The sequence below is a fragment of the Leptonychotes weddellii genome, chromosome 3 (genome assembly GCF_054177405.1).
Source record: "Leptonychotes weddellii isolate Sample4059 chromosome 3, ASM5417740v2, whole genome shotgun sequence".
Taxonomy (NCBI): domain Eukaryota; kingdom Metazoa; phylum Chordata; class Mammalia; order Carnivora; family Phocidae; genus Leptonychotes; species Leptonychotes weddellii.
Window position 1 is genome coordinate 54,398,453 of NC_138371.1, and position 26,518 is coordinate 54,424,970.

The 26,518-nt window shown below is 38.9% G+C and overlaps 1 long non-coding RNA gene and 1 pseudogene across 8 annotated transcripts in view; one reads left to right on the forward strand and one right to left on the reverse strand.

Annotated features, from left to right (window-relative positions):
• Nucleotides 1-26,518, forward strand: part of LOC145720524 (uncharacterized) — a 91,931-nt gene that overhangs the window by 5,360 nt on the left and 60,053 nt on the right. The window lies entirely within an intron of this gene.
• On the reverse strand, nucleotides 13,694-17,933 carry LOC102747296 (RNA-binding protein EWS pseudogene; annotated as a pseudogene).

Consider the following 26,518-nt stretch of genomic DNA (forward strand, 5'->3'; position numbering starts at 1 on the left):
ACAGCACAGTGATAGAAGCCAGATAGGGCTTCCCATTTTCCTATCCCTGGGAATTCTGTCATAGGTTAGGCATTCATTAGGCATCCCCATATTCGTGTATAGGGAGAATCTGATTCAGGCTGTTGTAGCTACTTCACTGGAGGGTGGGTTATTAAAACACATCCATCACTCCTGCTGGTGATATAACCAATTTATTGAAGAAGCAGTACTTCTGGGTGAAATTTTAACAGCCACTTTACTCATTATAAGAAAAAAAAATGTTGTAGCCATATCGGGTGATGGATGTTAACTAAACTTATTGTGGTAATCACGTCACAAATATTGAATTATCGTGTTGTACGTCTGAAACTAATATTATATGTCAAATACACCTCAACTTAAAAACTAAATAAATAAAAGCAATTCTAATGTTTTCTCTCTCTGCTTTAAACTTGCTCAGTAGAGTAATTCTATCCCTGGCACTGGATATAGCTTTTTTGGTCACTTATAGATAATAGAAAGTACTACAGTTTTTCTATTTGAATGTCCAAACCAGTATATTACCAAAGACTTCAATCTTTATTCAAAGAGAATTCCCTCTTCCTCCCCCATCTAGAGCTGGTTGCAGACTTTTTTCCAGCCTTTAGGAAAGAGGATATGGACAGCTTCTTTTTTCCTTGCTCATTGTGTCCCTACTTAAAACCTGCTAGGTTTTACCCTTCCAGAATCAAAGGAGTAGTGAAGGAAGGAGAGAAAATGAGGGCAAGAAAGTTCTTCCTTGGCTGGGACAGTTGGCATCACATTTTCCAGGCCTGGCAAGTGTATCAAGCCAGCTCTGTCTCCTGGGTGTTTTCACGTATTCTTGGGCAGCCTTTCTGCTGGGCCTTCAACATAGGCAAGTGCCACTCTTTTGCACACCTGCTCCCCATCCAGACCTGGCTTTCCTGAGGTCCCCTCCAAACTGCCTCCTTCTGTAGGAGTCCCAATTTACCCTCCACCCACACCCCAGTTGTCTTCTCGAGCAGGACTTATAGGGGCTGCAGGATGTTTCTCTCCTGTGTGTCTCCCATCTGGTCCATAGAAACACTCTGACAGTACAGACCAGTCCTAACAACAGCACTTACCCCCATTGCCAAGAAGTTCCCAGATCCTTTCCCCTGATCTGTAGATTCCAGGGCTGGAGTCAGACATAAATCCCCCATGGCCTTGACTTTAGGGAACTGTTCTCAGAGTGGCCCATTGAAGCCCTCCCTTTCCCCACCCTTGGTGGTAGGAGTCATAGCACAGCTTTCACCAAGAAAATATTCCCTGTGAAATCCTCCTCAGTTTCCACTTCCTAGACACTTTTATTCCCTCCTGCGATGAGAAGTTGTAGACTCATGAAACTGGTCTTTGGTATTTTGATTGAAAGCCTGCATCTTGGCACCTCCCTCTGGAATTTCATATCTATCCTATTTTGGTGCCCCAGATGAAACTTGAATTTAGCATCTGTGACAGGCTAGTGAAAATTGAATCAGGCCAGCTTCTTTTCCATACCTGCAACATTAATGCCTACTCAACCAACACAATTGCCTTTTCCAGGTAAGGCTATTCACCTGGGAGTTGTAAGGAATACCACAGGAATGCCACACTCATTAGGAAAGTGTAGCTCACATGGTCTCTTGAGCTTTCTAAAAACGAAATGCATAATTAAAAATAACTGATTAGGAGAGGCCCAATTTGTGGGTTATAATAAACAAAATTTGTATTCTTTGTTTAAAACTTTGAAGATTTGTCAATTTGGAGGAGTTTATTGGAATTAAAATCTTAAAACAACAGTAAGCAGAGATAGGAAAGTGGCTAACATTTTGGTTATGATAACATAAAAATTTTATCTATAAGGCAAAGTCATAAGTGACCCATATTTAGAAGCTCAGTATTAGGCTTCTTTGTGAGTTTTAGAAGCAGAATTGTTTGTTTTTGGTATTTGTATCATTATGGTATATAGGAGCCAATTAGCGAGGAATTAGCTATGTAGTTTTAATTGCACTTTAGATATATCCAGTTTGGGGACACTGGAATTAAAGTAAACAACAAAATATGACAAACAATGAAAAAATAGGCTTGGGGATTATCTAGTGACTGCCTTCCAATTTCCAGATTCATAATGAACTAATGTAAAATTTTAAATTGTCAGTTTTTATATTCCCTAAAAAGAGTCTATGTGCAGTAATAGTCTTCTGTTTCACAGAAAGGTAAGTTAAAGTATACAGTCAGGAGACATAGTTAAAATGCACCTTCTCGAAAAAAATATTGAGAGTTAAAATTTATTTTATTTATTTATTTATTTATTTGGAAGCAAGTCCTAAAAGAGAAGAAAAGTCTTTTGCTCCAGTAGTAAATTATATTCTTGAGAAGCATACTGACCTCTATAAAGAAAACTGGTAGCTATTTGTATCAGTTCATTTACTGTATGAACTCCCTGCTTACGGAGAATTGGCTGTGAAAGAGCTTGAATGCTCCACCTGGCCATGTTTTCAGAAGGGACAGTTCCTCTGAAACCAAGAACTGTGAAAATCATTGGTAGGCGAATCACTCTGCTCTAACTAGGCATAGGGACTAACCAGGTTCAGCACTCTGCCAGAGCCAAAGCCTTCCTTACCTGAACGAATGCCGCCTATGTGGGGAAGTGTTCTGTATGCCACTTCTTCAGGTTGACTTGGTAAAGTGGCAGTAATGAGCTTGGGTAAATAGTGTAGGGTGAGGAAAATGTTACCATGTGACAGCATTAGTCTTAGGCCTGTTTTCTAGTGGAGTATATCTATTTTGGTGAAATAACAAGCTGCCGTTGCTTTTTGATATTATGTGAGAGAAGCATAGTATATTATCCAACTCAGAAAATCTCTGCCTTTATTATACACATTTTTCACATTAATAAAGAAAATTACCATGAAAACAATTTCAAGTGAATTACAGCCACCTAACATTTATGACAATCTCCTCATCTGTAATCCAATATGGGCTCCAGTGTATTTCAAAAAGTAGATTATATAGTGGATTCTGTAGAGAACATAAGCAAAGAAAAGAGAGTTTGTGACTAAAAGTCTTATTGATTATATTAAACCATGAGCATGCAGAGCTTGAAGGAAGTAAAACAGAGAGTTGTCATTTAAAGTAAGACATAAAATTTTGACTTGGCAGTAAAATAATAATGAGTTGAGTACTTTTGCTTAGGTGCACCAATTTTCACATAAAAAATATCATAGTGCCACACTACTAAGAAAAAGATACATTTACTGGCATTTCTGGATTAGAAGTACTAGTTCGATTCTAGAGGCAGAAAATAACTCAGGAGGCTGAGGAAGAGGTCAGGAAACAAAGACAAGACTCTTTGCCTGCTGTGACTCTGCAGGGTAAGGGGGACCACACCCTTTCAGCTCTCGGAGTTCACAAGAGGGCGATTCCAACTCGATCAGCTCTTTCCTCTGCCTGATGGCCCAGAGGCTTCACAGCCCTGATTCTGGCAGCTCCTCACCAACTCTGGGAGCTGCCCAATTTAAACCCTGGAAATGGAGCCTTCCCTTCAGGTGAACCTAGGCCTGGACCTGCTTATGATAGGCATGTCTGTGCCTCAGATAACCCCACTGCCACCTACTCAGTTACCTCCCAATAGACTGTAGAGATGGGACACTTTTTATTTCTTTACACCATTAATTCATCCAGTCATTCAAGTCAGTAAATATTCATGGAGCTCCTACAAATGTGCCAGGCACTATGCTAGGCACTGAGGGAGGAGCAGAGAACAGCTAAATGCCCGACATGCATGGAATATTGTAGTGGGTAAAATAAGGTATAGGCAAATAAACACATAAATATATGTCCAGTGGGGACACTCTGCAAGGGACAATTAAGCAGAATCAGGGAATACAGAGATGGAGAAGGGACTTCTATTTGATATAAAGCAGTCAGTAATGACCTCCCTGATAATGTAACATCTGAGCAGAGCATAGGGCCCTTCGACACACCACCTGTCTCATCCTCAGCCACTTGCTCCTCCTTGGCTTCATAGCAGCTAGCAACTCCATGCAGACCCCTGTGGTTTCCCTGCCTGAGGATCACCAGCCACAGGTCTAGAATATCTGACTCCTCTCCCCATTCCTCTCCAAACTCAGCTGAAATGCCAAACCACAGGGCCTTGCCTCCTGAGCAACTGCCAATGGGGCTAAAGGATGAAATACAGAAATGCAGAGGATTTAGTTCCCCCTGAATGAACTTTGACAGAGGGAGACAGGAGATTGGAGGATACTGGGCAGATAAACTTCCTCTCCCTTTTTTTCTCTGATGGACTGTTCCAGTATATGATTTCTCCACCCAGCATGTCTGAAGTCAAACTGTGTGACCAAGCCTATATGCTTAGTGAGTGTTATAGTTTAGATTGTGTTCCCCAAAAGGTATGTAAGTCTCAACCCCACTACCTTATTTGGAAAGAGGATCTTTGCAGATGTAATCAAGTTAAGATGAGATCATCGGGGTGGGCCCTAACCTAATACAACTGATGTCCTTATAAGAAGAAAAGACAGGACATAGAGTGAGAAGACAGCCATGTGATGATCGAGACAGAGGTTGGAATGATGCATCTACCAGGCAAGGAACACCAAGGATTGCCAGCAAACACCAGAAGCTAGAAGAGGCAAGGAAAGATCTCCCCTACAGTTTTCAGAGGGCATGTGGCCCTGCAAACATCTTGATTTTGGATTTCTAGCCTCCAGAACTGCAAGACAATAAATTTCTATTGTTTTAGGTAATCACGATCACGGTACTGTGTTACAGTAGCCCTAGGAAACAAATACACTGAGTGGCCAGCTGTGTTGGGTTTACCTCCCAAATAAAGCACTAACAGTCCATGCTCGAGGCTCTGTTTTCCAGAGAACTGTGACAAAGACCTGAATAAAGTGAAGGATGATATTTGAGGACAGAGATTACAGACAGAGGGAAGACAATCTGAAGATGGCAGCATGCTTGATGTGTTAGAGGACCAGGAAGAAAACTAGTGTGTTTGGAGAATGATTAAGGGGAAGAGTGCCAAGAGATGAAGTCAAAGAGGGAGCCAAAGATACTATCCCTAGGGCCTTATAGACCACAGAAAAGACTTTGAATTTTTTTTAACAAGGTATTAGTGAGATGTAATTTACATATAGTAGTAAAATGAACAAATCCTATGGGTATGGTTTTGTGAAATTTTTTACACATTGCTCTGGTTTGAATATGTCCCCCCAAATAATGTGTTAAAACCTAACCCCCAAGGTGATGGTATTGAGAGGTGGGACCTTTGGGAGGTAATTAAGTCATAAGGGCAGATTTATTATAAAAGAGACACAAAAGAGCTCCCTTGCCTCCTGCCATGTGAAGGCAAAGGAAGTATGCCATTTGGAAGAGGGCCATCACCATGTTGGCTCCCTGATCTCAGACTTCTAGCCTCCAGAACTGTGAGAAATAAATTTTCATTGTTTATAATCTACCCAGTCTCTGATATTTTGTTATAGCAACCGGAATGGGCTAAGACATATATGTATAGCCCAGTGTGACCACCATCCAGATCAAAATATGGAACATTTCTTTCACCCCCAAGACTTCTCTCCTATCTTCCAGCCAATACAACTTAACCAATCCTGGGGTAAACACTACTCTCACTTTTACCACTACAGATTGGTTTTACCTGATTTTGAAGATCATGTAAATGGAATCATACAGGATAGACTGCTTTTGCTCAAAATGATGCTTTTGAGATTCATCCAAGTTGCTGCATAGATGCTTCACCTGTTTTTATTGCTGCATAGTATTCCATTGCCTGGATCGCAATTTGTTTACCTTTTCTTCTGGTTATTTGCAGTTTAAGCATATAATGAATGAAGCTGCTAAGAACATTTATGTACTCTTCTCTTTTTTGGATACATGTGATCATTTCTTTTGATGTAAACCTAGAAATGTACTTTCTGGCTCTAGGGGTAGGTTTATGTTAATTTTGTTAGTTTTTCAAAGTGGTTGCTCCATTTTATACCCCTGCCAGCAATGTATGAGAGTCCTGGTTACTTTATATCCTCATCAACACTTGGAATTGTCAAGCTGTTTAATTTTAGCCTTTCTGGTGTTTGTGTAGTGGTATTTCATTATGGGTTTTAATATGCATTTTCCTGATGACTAATGATGAGCTCATTTTCACGTGTTCATTAATCACTTAGACATATTTTATGAAGTGCTTATTCAAGTCTTTTGTTCATATTTCATGTTTTTGTTAAAGCCACATCCCATTTCCAAAATCTGTATTAGTTAATCTATTGCCATGTGACAAATTATACATTGACAGCTAAAAGCAACAAACCTTTATTATCTCACAAAATCTTGGGGGATCAGGAACCTGAGAGCAGCATGGTTGGGTTCTGGCTCAGAGACTCGGATTGCAGTTGAGCTGTTGGCCAGGGTTTTAGTCATACAAGGCTCAAATGGGGCCAGAGACTGCATGTCTAAGCTCACTCACATGTGCTTCATTGTGAGGAAATGTATGATTTTTATTAGGCTGGTGAAATGTTGAAAAGATTAAAGACCTTCTACCACTCTCACTGACCTCTTGGTGTCCTGGATCTCAGATTGAAAGAACTCATCTAAAGGAATAGATGGTGGCAAAGAGAGACCCAAGGTCCCTCAACTAGTGGACAAGGACAGGGCAAGGAAGAGATGTTAGAAACCTAAAAATATTCAGCCCCAAAGAAATCTGTTTGAAATGGCTCACTTTCATTAAGCTCCCACTATCTCACTAGGAATTTGAAAGAATAAATCATGGCAGAGTGTTTTTAGTCCTCCATAAATGGTCATTTGATCCAGCAACCTCATCTGTGGAAATCTACACCAAGATTAGAATCCACTAATTGGAAAAATCTACTCTTTGAAGGTTACTTATTAGAAACCTAAATTGTAGAATTGTTTAAATACATATTTCCTCAAAAGAATACCAGGAAATTATTGAAAGTGGTTATTGTGAGTGCTTAACATATAATATTATAGGAAATGCTTAGGGCATATATTAGGTGGAAAACTAGATGAAAATGAACTAGATGATCCAATGAAAATTATTGCAATGTGATGTCATTTATGTATGCACATAGGAAAAAATTGGGAAGGAAGAAAAAAGTATAATATCTGTATTAGAAATGATAGGGTAATGGGTAAATTCTCTCCCTACTTCCCAAATTTTCTATGTATTTTTATAACTTAAAACATCTAAAATTACCAATTGCCATCACATGAAATTTGATAAAAATAGAAGTTAAATATAAATTGTCTAAATTTTTTACTAATTCATTTATTTTCCTCAGCTTTTTAGTTTGAAATTTTCAAACCTACAGAAAAGTTGTAAAAGTAGAACAATAAATGCTTCCATATCTTTAACCTAGATTCACCAGGTATTACCACATTTGTCATTTCTCCATGTATAATACACACACATATTTTTTTTCTGAACTTTTGAAAGTAAGTGACAGGCATTTTGAAACCATGGTCTTAAATACTACAGCACATATCTTCTAAGAAAAAGGACATTCTTCTATCTTCTACAATTATCACACTTAAGAAACTTAACATTGATACAACTGTATTATCTAATATAAGGTTTATGTTCAAATTTCTCCAACAGACCAAAAAAACTCATTTATGTCTTTGTTCTGCTTTATCCAAGATTCAAAGATCACATGTTGCATTTAGCTGTTATACCTTTTTAGTCTCTTTTGATCTAAAACAACCTCTTTTTTTATTTTTATTTTTTTGTAAAAGATTTTATTTATTTATTTGACAGAGAGAGACACAGCGAGAGAGGGAACACAGGCCGGGGGAGTGGGAGAGGGAGAAGCAGGCTTCCTGCTGATCGGGGAGCCTGATGCAATGTGGGACTTGATGCCAGGACCCTGGGATCATGACCTGAGCCAAAGGCAGACGCTTAATGATTGAGCCACCCAGGCGCCCCCTAAAGCAACCTCTTAACAGTGTTTTTTGTTTTTTTTTTTTTCAATTCCTTCATGACACTGACATTTTAAAAAGACTCTAGGCCAGTTATTTTACAGAATATCCTTCAATTTAGATGTGTCTGACTGTTTCCTCATGATTAGAAATTACCTGAATTTCTTGGCTAACATCAATCTTATTTTGTGTTGAAAGATACTACTCTTTCCCATGTTGCCAATATTTTCATATCTTATGAAAATGGAAGATATTTAATGTGTTTTTTTAACAGATTAAGCTAATATTTTTGGGAGGTGCAGTATTAGTTGGACTCAGATACACATTTCTGAAATTTATCATTTTGTCATCTAGAAAATAGTAACTAAGAACATATAGCTTAAGAAATCCAAGCACTTGAGAGCCCCTGTACGTAATTTCTAATTCCCACAGCAGAAATTAGGAATCTGTCTGCTTTTTAACCACTTACAACCTGACTAAGGAATGTTTCCTATTCTTTGTTTCCATGTATTTTAGGCCAGTCTATAAGCCAGACCGGGAGTCGCTTGGTCATAGAATTAAAGATACTGGGTTGCAATTCTAGAAAATAAAACCATTTACTGAGGCACTACTCAGCTGGGGGCAGTCTGTGTGCCTTCAAAATTGTCTTACTAGGGCGCCTGGGTGGCTCAGTTGGTTAAGCGACTGCCTTCGGCTCAGGTCATGATCCTGGAGTCCCGGGATCGAGTCCCGCATCTGGCTCCCTGCTCAGCGGGGAGCCTGCTTCTCCCTCTGACCCTCCCCCCTCTCATGTACTCTCTCTCATTCTCGCTCTCAAATAAATAAATAAAATCTTAAAAAAAAAACAAAAACAAAGTTGTCTTACTAGAGATTTTGAGTTCTGAAAATACCTGATTTCTGAACTAAACAAGCAGAATCTAGGCAGAGGGAAGTCTAAATTTCATGTATAACTTTGCCTCTCAAGGCTGCCAATAAATCACACAATTCATATAAGTAAAAGCTATGGCAACGATGTTGCCTGAATGGTAAGTGCCTCTTACTTGAGACTTAAAAATCTGGGTTATATTTCTAGGAACAGCCTACTGAATGCATCCATGGACATTGGCTTAACCCCAGTGATGACGAAGTTTTTTAACCCAGGCCATCACTCTTACCTCACTTGCCCATGACAGCTATTGCCAATTAATCACAGTGTTATTCTCTATTAGCCTGGACACTGCCTCAGAAAATTTTCCAACACAGCATTGTAGGCAACCACTGATAATAATTTGGAGTCAATATATCACTTAAGATTTTTATAACACTGAATAGAAATAAGAGTATTTTTCTAAATCTCATCTAGGTTTTAGCTTTCACCTTCACCTGCACATAAATGGTAAGGACCTAGAACAATGCTTCTTATGAATGACCTATAGATAACTGGTAGACCTGGTTAAAAAAAAAAAACCTCATAATCAGAGCATGTTGACCAGGTAATTGGACAAGGGGTGGAAAGGAGGATCTGTTAGGGTTAGCTATTTGCTGTGATAAATTGACCTCAATCTATATAATAGCTGAAACAAAATAGAAGTTCATTTCTTGCTTATGAAATAACCCAGTTGGTTCCAGATTGTGGGAATGGAAGGATGTGAGCTCCATTCTACACAGTCATTAGGGATCTAGGCTGATGGAGCCTCTGCCATCTAAAACACCTGACTTCCCAGATCACTGCGGGCATTTGCATCTAGCTGGTATAGGGGAAAGAGCATGGAGGAGCTTTGATTAGTCAAGCCTGAAAGTGGCTTACAGCAATTATGCAATGTTCTATTTTCTAAAACATAGTTACATGGCTGTACTTAACTAAGCTTACTTAACAGTAGCTCACGACAGGGCAAATTCTTCCCAATGGCACTGTACTATAGAAGAGAGCATAAATATTTGGTGGTCAGCTAGCCATCTCTGCCCACAAAGGGGAACTTTTCCTTGAAACTCCGTGGCTTTTTATAGGACAGGGGAATGGTGATAGCACTAGAGTACACCCAGTAGTATGCCAGGCATAATTTTTGTCTGAGCCTTTTCATATTCCCAGCCCATATGGCTCAGCCAAATATGAAGATGAAAACCTATGTGAATATAGTGACTTTATTCATAACTACCAAAAGCTGGAAACAGCCCATTGTCTTTCAATTTGTGAATGGATAAACAAAGTGTAGCATATTCATACAATGGAATGTATGCTCAGCAGTAAAAGAAAAAAACTGATATACCCAGAAAATTGGATAAATATCAAATGCATTGTGCTAAGTAAAAGGAGAAAAGCTAGAAGCGCTGTATACTGTATGATTCCATTTATAGGACATTCTGGAAAAGACCAAAGTATAAAGACAGAAAACAAATCAGAGGGTGTTAGGGCTGGGGGTATGTGGAGGTTTTGACTACAAAAGAAATTGTTTGAGTGATAGACTCATTCTATATCTCAAATGTAGGTGTAGTTGTACAACTTTAGGCTTTAATCCAAATTCATGGAACTGTACACTAAAAAACATCAAACTGTTAAACTAAAAAACAATAAGCAACTGCATAAAAAGATAAAATAAATGAGACAGGGACTCTGTTTTAAATTTTTTTTTCAATCCTCTAGTATACTCTCTTGAAAAAATACCAGGTGTTGCTGGCTCAATGTTACCCATAAGTGTGCAACCCAGCCAGACAGCAGCCATCTCAAGACCCTACTCGAGCTTGAAGATCCACTTCCAAACTCACCCACAGGGGCACAGTATTAGTTCAGCAATGCACGGGCCCCTTGCAACAGAGCTTCCCCTAGATTGAGTGATGAGAGAGAGCTCGAGCAGTGTCTTTTATAACATAGTCTCAGAAATAACATACCATCATTTTTGCCATATTCTATTGACCAAGCCTGGTACAAGGTAGGAAGGAACTCCACAAGTTGTGAATATCAGGAGGTAGGGATTATTGATGCCATCTTGGAGGCTGGCTATCATAGCCAGCCTTTTATATATAAATACAAGTATGCTAACTCATATTCAGGTTGTAATTTTATTGAATTGTAACAGATTATTTCATAGAACTTAGAGGAACAGAAAACATTGATAAAGTGTTGTTCCAACTAAGGAGAAACTCCTCCTTAGCAACACGAAAATATCAGTTTAGTTATCTAGACTCAGAATCAGAGTTTATTCGATGTCTTTTTACCTCTGTATTTTAGATTTATTCAGCTGCTGAATGTGAATAAAGACCCATTTAACATTATCACAGGTATAAGTAAATCTGAAAAACACACTCTTTGAACTCATCCATATATATATTAATTCTAGGAATAAGAAAATAGTTTATTAAATTAGAAGATTAGGCCAACCTAATCAGATAGTTTAATAATAAGTGTATATTTTAGCCACACATGCAGAAATGGTGTAGACTGACAAAAATGAAGGTGAATGTGTAGGCCAAGTAAACATTTTAAAAAATCAAAGCCCTATTTCCAACATAGTTCCACCATCTTTTATCAACGAGCATGCAATCTACAAAACTACATTTCCTAAATCTCAAGGACAGGTTTTCAATTTTATTCATTTTTTCTACAGAATTGACTTCTTTCAAAAAAAAATTATAAATGCTTTATAAATTTGTGGCAATTTTAAAATAGAGGCTAAAATCATTGAAGTATAATGAAATGTCTTCTAGCACCTTAACAATTATTAATCACAATTATGATACTCTAGATTGTAATATATACATTTATTAAATGCTTTAGAAAAATAGCATGATAGTTTTATTTATTTCATCTGTAGATCACTAAAAAGAGCTCATATTTAACCATTGAAGTCCAGTCCTTCAAAGCTTCTTAAAACAGGTACATTTTTGAGCTGATTATGATCTTGTCTGGATGTTGCTGTTACATTCTGGTTTTTTTCCTTCCTTATGGAAATAAACTTTCACTCAAAGATGGAAAGGTATTAAAAGCACGGAATAGTCTTCCACCATGTTTTGTTTGCCCTGTGTCCTACCGTACTGCTTCAGTATCCAGTCCGAAAGGTTGTGGTTCCATGAAGAAGGCTGTTGTCACATAACTTTTCAAGCTTTTGTGAAGGTCTTTCACAGAACAGCCCAGCCAGGCTTTGTGTCCCTGGGCTTTCTAAAAAGTTTAGATAAAATACACTGTGGGTCTCAGAGGTCTCTATAGTGCTCTTCAAATTGGGGTTGATATGGCAGCTGTGCGGATTTAAAGAGGACTCATTTTCAGGTCCTCAAATTCCATATCATGCATGCTTAAATCTGATCTGCCTGAAAACACGTGCTTGATCAAGGCGCTGTGCCCAGTCTCTTTCCCAGCTTCTCATTCCCAGTCACTTTTTTTAAAAATTTTATTTTATTGTGTTATGTTAGTCACCATACAATACATCATTAGTTTTTGATGGCAGCAATGTCCGCAATAGCCAAACTGTGGAAAGAGCCGAGATGCCCTTCAACAGATGAATGGATAAAGAAGGTGTGGTCCATATATACAATGGAATATTACTCAGCCATCAGAAAGGATGAATACCCAACTTTTACATCAACATAGATGGAACTGGGGGAGATTATGCTAAGTGAAGTAAGTCAAGCAGAGAAAGTCAATTATCATATGGTTTCACTTATTCGTGGAACATAAGGAATAGCATGGAGGACATTAGGAGAAGGAAGGGAAAAATTCCCAGTCACTTTTACCCTACTTCATAAAATAAAGGCAAATCCCTCACTGATTTGGAATCCCCAGGGTACAAGTGTCTCCAGCAAAGCCACCTTGATCAAAGTAGTGGTCTGTGTCTCAGCTGCATAATTTTAGGAAAGAGGAGATAAAAATTCCCCCAAGTATTTCTGCTGATCAATATTACATTTTCAAGCATTAGAGACATGTATTGCAACTTGGTATTTTATATTTTCTTATACACTCATTAGGACTCATAAAAGAAAATTTATAATTATTTCATAAAGATAATTAGTTAAGGAAAATCTATATTCATTTTTTACTTGCATGCATTTAATTTCCTGCTTGTTCTCATTGGTCAACCACTTTATTTTATCCTGTGATATATTTCTCAGATGTAGATTAGCTTAACAAGAATGGTTTGTGGATTCTATGGTAAACAGTCATTAATACATCTTTTGAAAGCCCTACGTGTAAAAATAGCTAATAACTTATTTTTGCTGTCAATTCCACAGAATCCAGTCACATTCTAGCAATAAGTAATATATATCTTTTGATATATGCACTAATTAAAAAAGGAAAAAGGAGATCCACATCATTAAGAGTTACAATTCTAGTAACATTTCACTTATTATGTTTAATAATTATTAAATTTAGCAATGCATTTATGTTATATTCAATTGTATCTAATAACTGTGATAACTTAAATCCAGAAGAAAATTTAACACTCAGCTTTATCAATACAGGAAGCATATATTTTAATTTCAACATACACGTATTTTTTGTGCAGAAAAGTATAATGATTAAACTTTATAAACTTTCAAATATAAAGAACAAAATTCTGTGGGTAAAGTAAAATAGAAATTCAAGTTCAAGGAGAAAGGAACAAAGTAAAATTTCCTACTAATGTTAGGAAAGATACTGCTCATGGTTTTTTTTTATATTGAAATAAAATTGACATGTAACATTAGTTTTAGGTGTACAACATAATGCTTTGATATATGTATATATTACAAAATGATCACCACAATAAATCCAGTTAACATCTGTCACTGCACATCATTATAATTTTTTTTCTTCTGATGAGCACTTTTAAGATCTACTCTCTTACCAACTTTTGTACAATATAATCTTATTAATATATAGTTGTCAAGCTGTACATTACATTCCTATGACATATTTTAAAACTAGAAATTAGTCCCTTTTGACCACTTTCACTCATTTTGCCACTGCCCCTACTCCGCTATCCCCTATCCCCTTCCTCCCGCCCTGGCAACCAACCTGTGTTCTGTATTTGTGAGATCATACAGTATTTGTTTTTCTCTGATTTAGTTTGCTTAGCATAATGCACTCAAGATCCATCCATGTTATCACAAATGACATGTTCATATATTTTTAAAAGTAATACAGCGCATGTAAAATTGCTCTCATATTGTATGCATCAAAGAGTGATGGAATAGGTTTTTGTTAAAATATCAATATTTACAATATGATTACATCCTTTGCTACTATTTAAATTTATGACAAAAAAATTTCAGATGTTAACATATAAATGTGTGAGAAATCACATCATTTTTCAAGACTAGGAGTATGCAAAGAAAAGAAAGGGAGGGAAGAAGAAAGAAAAAAGAGAAAGAAAGAGAAGAAAGAAATAAAGGAGGGAAGGAAGAAGGAAGGAATGGAGGGAAGGAAAGAGAGAAAATCGCTACTCTAATGAAGTGAAATAAATCAGTGGCTCCAGTATTCTGTTACCAGATCTATTGTAAAATCAGGCATTTCTTTTCATTTCTCCATTTGTCTTCATTTCCCCCAATATAAAATGGGCATGATAATAACTTTCCTTGTGGTCAGAGATGTGAGTGGAATTCTTACAAGAACAAAAAACCTAGGGAATACTAAACCACATTTTATGCTAAGTTACATGTAAGCTACTAACAACAACAAAATATGAGATAGGCAGACGAAGAATTTTAAAATTTCATATTTCTAAATCTTCTATAACCTCTGTCCCTCCTTTTGAGCCAAGAGTTCTTAACAGAATTCTAGATGTTTATAGATACATAGATTGCCTGGACCTCAAGTCCTGTTCTCATTACCAAGTGGTACTAACTACAGTTTCTTCTCTAAGGAAATGAAATATATTATTTTATTCGCACATTTAACAAAAAGAGTGTTCATCATTTCCTGTGGACCTAGCTTGTGCTGAATCACTAAGCAGAGAAGTGGTATCACCTTATGTGGGAGTGTAAACTGTGGAGAGTGGGGTGTAGGTACAACTGGGGGTAAAAGAGGAGATTAATGCAGTATCTTGGAACTCAGAGTCTGGAAGTGGATCTGGGAGTTCTGGAAAGAAACTGAAAGGTTACACATTCTTAATCTGTCACAAAAGATATCTTTAAGTAGCTCTTAATATTACACATTTCTGGGAGTACTTGTCCAAGCTGTGAGGACAATTACAGAGAATGAATGAGAGAAGAAAATGTCAATCGAAATTTGGCATAAGTCAAAGGTTCAGTCTAGGCTTAAAGGTGATTATCTCTGAGCTTACCTTTACAACACAGGAAAAATTTTTAGTTATGCAGTAGAAGTAAAAGTAAAAATAGTTGAATGAAATAACTTTCAACATCTCTTCCAACAATAGGCTTTATCAGAAGGTTACACTCCAAGCCCAGAATTAAATTAAGAGAATTTAGTTATGTAATTGTGATTGCTTAATGGCGTCAGTCTTCTCCACAATTTGGATATAACAACTAATCCAACGAAGGATTAGAATATCCTTGCTTCTGATGGGAGAGCTTTGCATCCCTCAAGGGTGGCAGTGAAGGATAGGGCAGGGAAGAATAAAAGGTTGAGAACCACCTGTACAGTGTAGTTTGAGTTTTTGGACAACGTCACTAATTTTTGGCACCTCCAGCAGAGGGCAGGCAGGTATAGGGAAAAGAGAGGAAACACGTTCTCAATTTCATTTACAGGCAGTCCTTACTTTGCACAATAGTGTGGCACCATAAAGATGGCCATGCAAGCTGGAACTGCAAAGCAATCTTTTTTTTTTTTCCATTTAACTTGTTTTAATGTTTCTTCACAAATGGTGAAAAATACTAAAGTAGAGATAAGGAGTAATCATAATAACCTTATAAATATGGAATTATAAATCTAAAACATTTTCTGGCTCAAAAAGTATATCTGGTAGTCAATGCACCTCTGCAGGTCTCTGCGTCTCTAAGTTCCTGACAGTGCTCGCCTTTATCCATTTTTCCAGGTCCTCCATGTCCACCTCTTCTTCCTCCCAACTGTTCCATCAAAGGTCCAGGAGGTCTACTAGGGCCACCTCATCTTCCTCCACCAAAGCCACCTTGGTCCATGCCCCAGCCACCATGGAAGCCAGCTCTGTCTCTACCAGGACCCCCGTGGCCCACAGGCCACCTCTTCCTCCTCACGTGGCACCAGGGCTGCCTCTGCCACAGTCACCCCGTGGGGAAGTGGAAAGGATGGTGGAAGGAAGCCTTCAGGATTCAGGGCCTTACACCTGTTGCATTCTGCTTTCCAGGCAAAGTTCTGGTTTCTACACTCTGGACTGGGGCACTGCCAGTCTCCAGCTAGACATTTCCTCCTCCTCCAGATGGGTTCTCTCAGGAACCCAAGGGCCCTCTTGCAGGAAAGCCACCTCTGTCTTCTCCACAGCCTCCCATGTGACTATGGGGCCCCCAGAACCTCCTGGGCCCCCTGGACCTCCACAAAGTGGTGGTGGCATCCCTCTGCCCTCACAGGGAGGCATACCACCCCGCATGCCATTCATCAGAGGCTTCTTCCGAGCAAGAGAAACCTTAAATTTGCTCCCTTGAAAATCTTTCCCATCAAACCGCTCCATGGCAGCCTTGGCAGTTGGTGGGTCTTCGTAGGACACCATAGCATCACCTTTGGGCTTTCCTGTTTTCTTGTGCAAGTAGATATGGATCATGGGTTGTCTGGTTCTCTTGTTCATCTTAACAACTCCACACTGCTTAAAGAAGTCTGCCAGATCATCAGGTCACATTGTCATTTAAGCCTTGCACATAAATTGCACTATTGTCAGAGTCTTCCTTTCGATCTACCGGTGGGCCTGGATCAAGATCTGGTCCTTCATCCATGGGTCCACCAGGCTTATTGAAGCCACCTCGCTCTCCAGCACCAATTCTACTGCATCCTTTTCCCTGTTCACCTCTGCTCATGCCTCCACTGATCAAATCCCCCTCTTCCCCTGCCCCCATTATCAGGGCCACTCATGCTCCCGTTCTCTCCTGGTCTGGAAAATCCTCCAGAGTCCTGCCCATAAATACCCATGCTACTTGGGGTAGTCCTGTTGGAATGAACTCTGCTGCCTGTAGCTGCTGCTCTGTTGGCTATATGGACTTGGAGCCTGGCTGTAGGATTCAGTTTGGGGGTGGGGGAGAGGGCTGGAGGGCTGTAACTAGTGGGCAGCTGCTGCCCATAGCTGCTTTGTTGACCATAGCTCCTCGGCTGCCCATACGAGTTCTGCTGAGAGTAACTGTTCTGATCATAACTAGTTGGTTGGCAATATAGAGGAATAGGTGGTAGGAGGATAAGATGGTCGTGCCTCGACTAGCTGCATGGGTAGCCCCCAAGTACCTGGGAATAACTGTAGTTACTCTGTCCATATCCTAGGCTGGGCTGGTTGTAAACCCCTGTGCTAGATTGAGGTTGACTAGTCTCAGCGGGTTTGTTACCATCCTGCAGTCTTGCGGGTGCGGTGGCTGCCAGCTGGGTAAGCAGGCCAAGTGCTATATGCAGACTGAGCTGCATAGGAGGCTGGGTGGTAGTGACCGTAGCAATGGTGGCATCATAAGCACCAGTGCCGTGCCCCTGGACAGCCTGACTATACACCTGGTGGGGGGGGGGGGCAGTTGGAGTAGTATAACCAGCGGCAGTCTGTCCATAAGAAGATGCAAGGTGGTCTGCCCATAGGTCTCAGTGGTCTGAGCCCGGGTATGGCTGACATCAGTGGGCTGTCCATAGGTTCCATCACTTTGCTGCCCATATGCCTGGGTGGTCTGTGCATATCCTTGAGTGGGCTGGGCGGTGTATGCACTGTAACCCTGCTGGGCTGCCGCTTGGCTGTAGGTACTGTAATCCGTGGACGCCATTTTTATTCCTTCCTTCTCGTTCTCTAAACGTCCATCTCTCTCTGGCTTTCCCTCTAGGTGCCGCACTCTGCAAAGCAATCTTAAAGCTGGTGGGAAAATTATGATTGTTCTATGACCTTTAAAATTGTGTCAAAACATTAAAACTCTTACTGTTATATATAAACATATGGGGAAATGAAATAATAGTAAAATTAGTATCTATATAGCACATTATAATTTCAAACATTAGAAACATTGAGTTAAAGTGTTTTATTATCAGGAGTACTTTGAACAGTGCTTGCCTTACTGTTGTAGAACTTACAGTAGGAAACAAGCATCTTTTCTGTGTCTTGGCTAATTTCTAAATTTGGGACAGTTTCTAATATGTTATCCCTTGCACTCTCAATGTCAGTATCTTCAAGAGTTCCTTTAACAGTTGCTCTTGGGGACTCATGTGCTCTGAAAGAATACATCACACACTGTTTCAACAACTAGCCTCACCTCAGGTACCAAACCAATGACCCCAGATATGCGTGAGTTTACAAATCTCCACCAATCCCTACCCAGACCCCCTGTTAACTTCTATCTAAACCGCCCCATGACTAACTTCTCTGCAGTTGACCTTGTGCAACCCAATTACTCAAGCCTTTAAGGAACTCATTTGACTGAACTCATTTGGACAGTTGCCCAATGAGTTTCTATCAAACTCTGCTTTAAAATTTTTTTAGGGGCGCCTGGGTGGCTCAGTCGTTGAGCGTCTGCCTTCGGCTCAGGTCATGATCCCAGGGTCCCGGGATCGAGCCCCACATCGGGCTCCCTGCTTGGCGGGGGGCCTGCTTCTCCCTCTCCCACTCCCCCTGCTTGTGTTCCCTCTCTCGCTGTGTCTCTCTCTGTCAAATAAATAAAATATTTAAAAAAAATTTTTTTTAAATCAAAATATATTATCAGTTTTCTAGCAAGAAAATTTTTTATAGGGACTTTGATGCACAAATATGGGTAGAAACCTCAGAAGAAATGGCTGGCATACCAGAAAATGCTTGTGTCTGGGGAGCAGAAATTAGGGGTTGAGGGAGGATGGAACAAATGACTGGGATTATTTTTGTTATAAGCCATAACTTTTAAAACTATGTGCATCTGTTACATTGCTACAAATAAAAATTCAGTTAAAAAGGAAAATTCTTTAAAAGTACATTTATTTCCTCTGAAATAGAGCAACAATATTCAGTTAAATTTGGCAGATGTTTCTGGAACATCTATTACATGCCCAGTGCTGTGCTAGGCCACAGGAAAACAAACCTGACCTGCCTGCAAACAGGTCACAGTCACCTGAATTCCTCCCATAGAATCTGCATGGTCTTGTAGAATGAGAATCCAGTGCATTCTTTTAACTTTCACAATCAGAGTATTAAAAATTTCAGACAAGGTCTATATTTGAAATCAGGTATCTTAGGAAAAATATGAAAGATCCCATTGTCTATTTGCAGGAATTGAGAGTTATTTCCAAGCCCACATTTATTCATAGCTCAGATTCACTGAGAAGTTCTGATTTTACTCAGTTGAGGTCTCCTGATAAGTACTCTCTTGATAGTAAGTTTTCCATGCCATTTATTAAGTCCTTGGTATGCTCATATCTTGCAAATTTTTATTCTCTCATAGAAAATGGTACATTTATCTTGCCATAAGAAATTGCATAATTAAGTTTCTAGCCACCCAATTGCAGCAACCAGAAATGAAAGATTTGTTATTACGGCTACTATAATTCTTTATTGTTTATTGAATACCAATAAGTTCCAGGGATATGAGACATATACTAATGTATAATAGCTTTGGAGTATTTTTAATGTTCCTAAAATATTAAGGGATGCATTCCTTATTTAAAAGGCAAAATCTCTAGAGAAGGTTTTGAGTCAAGGCATTCTTTTAAAATCTGTCCCGGAATTGCATCTCTTTTTAGCACCAGCTCCTCCAATTGCAGCAATTCTCACCCTGGTCACATATTAGAATCCCCTGGGAGCTGCTAAGAGGAAAAAAAAAGAGAGAGACAAACAAACAAACAAAAAACAGTCCGTAGGGCCCACCCCTAAGAAATTCTGATTTCCTGGGTAATCTGAGAGGAGCCTGGTCACGTGTGACATCTAATATGTCCAGGGTGGGGGCAAGGGTGGCAGAGAGGCAAACTATAAAACAGACTCTTAACTATAGAGAACAAACTGAGGGCTGCTGGAGAGGAGGGGGCAGGGGATGGGTTAAATGGGTAATGGGTATTAAGGAGGGTACTTGTGATGAGCACTGGGTGTTATATGTAAGTGATGAATCACTAAATTCTACTCCTGAAACTAATTATACTGTATGTTAACTACCTGGAATTTAAATAAAAACTTGAAACAAAAAAAAAATAAAAATAAATATAGTAAAGGGGGAAAAATGTCCACAGATGGTTTTAATGTGCAGTCGGGGTTGAGAACCATTACCTAAAACAGTGGATGGTCCTTGCACTAGCAGCATCAGCATCACCTGGGAACTTGTTGCCTCTACAAATCCTCAGGCCTGCCCCACCCCAGTGAATCCCAAATTCTGGGGGAGGAGCCCCGGAACCTGTATTTTAAGAAGCCCTCCAGGTGATTCTGAGGCTCACTGAAGTTCAAATGGTTATACTTAAAAGAATATTAAAAAAGGAATTGTCAGGAGAATGGCGTTAAGGAATCAGAGAATGGAACCAGATGGGCTCTCTTCCTGGGGTGTAGGAAGCTCTGTCATAGTCTGGATGCTGATGAAGATTCTTTTTATATAATAAGTTTTCCCAGGATTCATCATACTTTGGTGAAGTGAGTCACACTGGCAAACTAAACCAAACTTACCTTGTATATTTTTGTATGAAATGAGCCAGATTCTTTGGATAGAAAAGGAAGGAGAAGGGAAGTGATTAGAAGTCTGGTAAGCACAAAAATTTGGAGCTCTAAATGTTTGGTAGAACAAAGTGGGGGAGCACTGAGGCACACCTTCATAAACAGAATGAAAAATTAAATTGGCTGATTTTAGAAAATAATTTCATCTAGCTCTCTAAAGGAGACCCTGATGACTTTTTTCCTTATCATAAAAGTTACACAGTAGATGGGGAGTCCCTTGAGGCAACTATAGGATCATTCATCTCATACCTGGACTATACTTCAGAATGAGCAAATGCTGAAATTTTGATCACTTTATAGGACTTCCAGTTTTCCAATGTGGAAATTCTGATAGTTGTCATGGTAAGTCCCTTTGGACAGCATTTTAAATTCTCTTTATTAGCAAGTAGCAAACAGTGAGATTCCACTGTGCAGATTTTACTAAAATAATAACTATGACAACCTTCAATATGAATGATACACAAGCAGTTCAGCTCCTGTTGAGTGGAGCCAGTACCTTGGAAATGGGGACGTTTCTTCCACCATGTGGTCTCAAGACAAAGATTATCTATATTTATTGAATGATTAAGGTGATACTAATTGTTTTTAAAATGGATCCCCAATCTTGCGGAGAATCTATTTAATTGTTGTGGTTAATTAACATCTCAAACTATCTCAGAAGATTATTTTAATTAGCAGAGACATTTGGAGTTGAGTTTAGAATCTAAAGCATCAGTGCTCAGCATATTCTAAAGATAAAGAGGGCAGTCGCTCAGTCCATCATGATTAATATGATGAGTGCTGAACCCAGTATAATCAAAATCCACAGAAGAAATACTCTTCTTGAAATGTTTCCTGGATTTCTACAGGAGAAAATAATGGCAGGAATCTGCCTGAATAGTTTGCCAGCAGTTTAAAACTAAATGCACTATTTAATCTTTACTTCTTCCTGTGGTGTTCTCTGACACCATACAGATAGGGCCAATCACAGATCTTGGGGGACTGGTCACAGAATTGTTTGTTGGCTTAATGATTTTGGCCTGGTGAGCTTTCCCAGTGAAGTTGACAAATGAAAGAACTAGATTTTCTTAGGGCAGAAAACAAGTAGCATTCACACAAAGAAGCCCTCTCTATTCAGGGTAATGTCATTAAAAGGATAAATTGGGAAATATGCTCTTAAACATCTTTTATAATAACTTGCCAATTATACAACCATAGAATTAATGGATTTATATTAATAATTAAATGTTTACTAAAGAAACTTAGAAAAATACTAATTGTGGTAGAGGTATCAAAATAAGTTAGAATATATAACTTGTGAATTTTTGGTTGATTAGAAGAAATGTCACTACTCTTCCTCTCCTTTATACGTTATATGTAGTGTATAATACTCTAGACTGATTTTATGCATACAAAGGTTTTTAAATGTGATGAATAAGTAGTCTTATGGAAGATATTGAGAAACTTCCTAGAACTCCTTATGAAAGAGGTTGGTTGGAAAAATTTTAGCAATACAAAAAATAAAACAATAAAATTAAATTTACTCTCTATAGAAATTGGAGAAATGTTACAGGTAGATGGAGTGTATGAATGGGAAGAAAATAAGTCAATAGGATATTTTTAAATCCTCAATGATCCTATGTGATCAAACGAAAGCATATTATGACTATTATGCACTTTCCTCAACAATCAACCTCTGAAGCAGATTGTTAGAACAACTAAACCAAAATGGACCACAGTCAAAGATACTCTATAGTAATGCCTTGTATTAACACTTTGTAAGTTGTTATGTGGAGTTCTGCATCACTAAATAATGAAAATTAGAAGACGGTAAAAATCTGTTTGGGAGTTGAACAATGTATTGTTATCTACTGGTGCATAACAAATTACCATAAGGCTAGTGGCCTAAAGCAAGACAATTTACTATCTCATAGTTTCTTGGATCAAGAGTCCAGGTACAGTTTAGCTGAGTCCTCTGTTCAGGGCCTCACAAGTGTGCATTCAAGGTGTCAGCCCAGTTTTGCTGTCATCTGGAGGCTCAACTGTGGAAGAATACTCTTCTAAGCTTACTAAGGTTATTGGCAGAATTCATGTTCTTGCAGCTATAAGACTGAGGGTCGTAGCTTCTTATTGACTATCAGCTGACGTTAGCAACTAGAGGCTGCCCAGAGTTCCTGCAAGCCACTGCAGTGCCTGGACATTGCCTGCAGTTCCTTGTCACCTGGGCTTTCCCAAAATGGCTGCTTACTTCATTGAACCAGAAAGGAGAGTCTCTGGGTCAAATAGGTTATCAAGATGGAGTCATATTTATATAGTATAACATAATTATAGCAGTGGCATTCATCACTTCTGCCATATTCTGTTGGTTAGAAGCAAGTCCCAGGGGCTCCTGTGTGGCTCAGTCAGTTGAGTGTCTGACCCTTGATTTCAGCACAGGTCATGATCTCAGGGTTCTGGGATCGAACCTGAGTTGGGCTCTGTGCTCTTTGGGAAGTCTGCTTGAGGATTTCTCATCCTCTCCCACTTCCCCTGCCTAGGCTTGTGCTCTCATTCTCAAATAAATAAATAAATCTTTAAAAAAAAAAAAAAAAAAAAGGAAACAAGTCCCAGATCCTGTCCACACTCAGAAAGAGGGGATTATACAAAAGTGTGAAGAGCATGAAGCAGGATCATGGTTGGTGGTATGGTGGTGGTGGTGGGGAACCTTAGAGTTGATCCACTATGGGTAATTTATTTAACCTGAATGCATTTCATTTTCCCCATCTGTGAAGCAGAAATTATAATCTCTGGCCCATGGTCTGTTGTGTGCATTTATTTTTTTTTAAATTTTAATTCCAGTGTAATTAACATACAGTGTTATATTAATTTCAGGTGTACAAATAGTGATTCAACAATTCTATATATTACTCAGTTCTCATCAAGATAAGTGTACTCTTAATCCCCTTCACCTATTTCACTCATCCCCCCACCCCTCTTCCGTCTGGTAACCATCTGTTTATTCTCTATAGTTAAGAGTCTGGTTTTGGTTTGTCTCTTTTTTCTCTCTCTCTGTTCATTTGTTTTGTTTCTCAAATTCCACATATGAGTGAAATCATATGGTGTTTTTCTTTCTCTGACTTATTTCACTTAGCACTAAACTGTCTAGCTCTATCCATGTTGTTGCAAATGGCAAGATTTCATTCTTTCTTATGGCTGAATAATGTTCCATTATGTATATATACCACTTCTTTTTTGACAATTCATCCATCAGTGGACACTTAGGCTACTTCCACAATTTGGCTGTTGTAAATAATACTACTATAAACATAGGGGTACATATATCACTTTGAATTAGTGTTTTTGTATTTTTTGGGTAAATACCCAGTAGTGTGATCACTGGATTGTAGGATATTTTTAACTTTTTGAGGAACCTCCATACAATTTGTTTGTATTCCTACCAATAGTGTACACGGGTTTCTTTTTCTTCACACCCTTGCCAACACTTGTTTCCTCTGTTTTTGATTTTACCTGTTCTAACAGGGCTGAAGTGATACCTCATTGTGGTTTTGATATGCATTTTCCTGATGATGAGTAATGTTGAGCATCTTTCATGTGTCTGTAGGCCATCTGTATGTCGTCTTTGGAGAAATGTCTGTTTATATCTTCTGCCCATTTTTAATTTGATTATTTGGTTTTTTGATGTTGAGTTGTAGAATTTCTTTATATATTTTAGATACCATCCCTTTATCACATATGTCATTTGCAAATATCTTCCTCCATTCAGTAAGTTGTCTTTTAGTTTTGTTGGTTATTTCCTTTGCTGTGCATAAGTTTTTTATTTTTATGTAGTTCCAATAGTTTATTTTGTTTATGTTTCCCTTGCCTCGGGAGGCATATCCAGAAAATTGTTTCTATGGCTGATGTCAGAGATATTACTGCCTGTGCTCTCTTCTAGGATTTTTATGGTTCCAGGTCTCACATTTAGATCCTTAATCCACCTTGAGTTTATTTTTCTGTATGGTCTAAGAAAGTAGTACAGTTTCATTCTTTTGCGTGTAGCTGTCCAGTTTTCAAAAAAAACCATTTATTGAAGAGACTGTTGTGTGCATTTAAATGAAGAGAAAACAGGGCTTGGAACATAGTAGGCCCTCAGTACATAGCAATCAACTCCTCTGTCCCCTCTCTTCCCTCCTTTTCCCTTACAGTGTGATAGAGTATTTCTTTTATTTCCTATCTCTTCATTCCTTTTTTTTTTTTTTTTAAGTTCCTTGAAGAAACAGGATCCTAATGGCTTTGGTCAAAAAAAAAAAAAAGATAAATAAATTCAGGATGCTAAATTCTTAAATTCTTGAGGGGTCTCTTCTAGTCTTACACCTTTGAGAATATTGCCTTAGGTTAGCAAAGGATACTTAACTTAAAGGTAGTACAGAATATAATTTTCTTAATTCAGTGCTATGGATCAGGAACAGGTTTTACTCTGGAGACTGGGGAATTCATTTCCTATAATTGAGGGTATAGAGAGTTAAGGATGGACCAAGAGCAGCTGTCTAGATCCCTCTGCCCTCCCTTGTCTCCTGCCCTCATATCTCTCTGCTGTGGTCACCCCCAGAGATGAGACAGATGCCTCACTCAAAATTGGTTCAGGTGTCCAGACTAGAGATGACACACATGCACCAAGAGGGTATGAAAAAGTTTATATCTTACATGATGGGTCTTTACAGCGAGAGCTGGGCAACCTCCCAGGCAACACTGAAAATGGCTTGAGATCAAGGAGGGGAGACTGGCTTTGGCTTTTACCATGGTTACGGGGCCCCTGAAAACAGAGTTCAAAGTTCATTGGCAGCAGCCATAGCTTGTAGTTCAGTGTTCCTTTGCACATTCACCTCCTGTAGGAATTAGAACCTCCAACCCTGCAGAGTCTTGGAATTGTGGAGGTGAAAAGTACATAACCCCACAATGGGTCGTTAAGAATAATGGTAAGTGGGGCTACTTTTGCTTTTGTTCTCCATTCCCAGACACAGGTATTTTTTTTTCCTTTTGAGGACACAGTGACCTATAATTCCCTGACTTGAAAGCCCCATCTTACCAATCATCTTGGACCACTCTTGGTAGCACCTGTGTTAGTTTGGGTTCTGTAAGTAGCAGATGCTAAAATGGAGTTAGATATGTAAAAGAATTATTGTGGAAGACACCTGTTAAGGTTAAAAGAGGAGAGCACAGAAGGAGGCAGAAACCACCTTCAGAGCATGATGCAGGTCTTACACCTATGAAAGGGAGGAAGACGGCGGGGGAAGAGCCTTACCCCTCAATGCACTGCTCTAGTACCCCTTCCTGGTCATTCATGGGCCAAGTACAGCCCAGCAAAAGTGTGGCCTCAGCAGGAACATGGTGTAGAATCCAAAGCTGTGGCAGCTGGAGGCTGCCAGTCAACCGCACTCCCTATAGCATGTGGTCTTGAAGGGCAATGTGAGCAGCGCACCTCCATGTCTCCCACAGACAGTGGGATGTGTTTTCGGGGTCATGATTCCTGTTAACATCCTTTCAGAGACGTGTAAAGAATTAAATTCCTTTTTAATAACATTTTGGCCAATTTGGATTTTGCTTCTTTAAATGCAGCAGCCCTTGGGGTACTGAAACTACATCATACAAGTCTTCAATAATTAAATTTAAATATCCAGCCCCTAACAGAGGTAGAAATCCAATAAATTTTGTTTGAGATGAATTTCTCAGCAGCATAGGATATATATTGAAGAAATTGGAAATGTGAATGTGAAGCTGAGCAGTTCGAACTTGATTTCAGTCTTTGGAGACAATGAAGAGTTTTTGAGCAGCAGTATGATGCTGCAAGTAACCATGCTTAGCTTTCTGTTCAGCATCAAATGAGA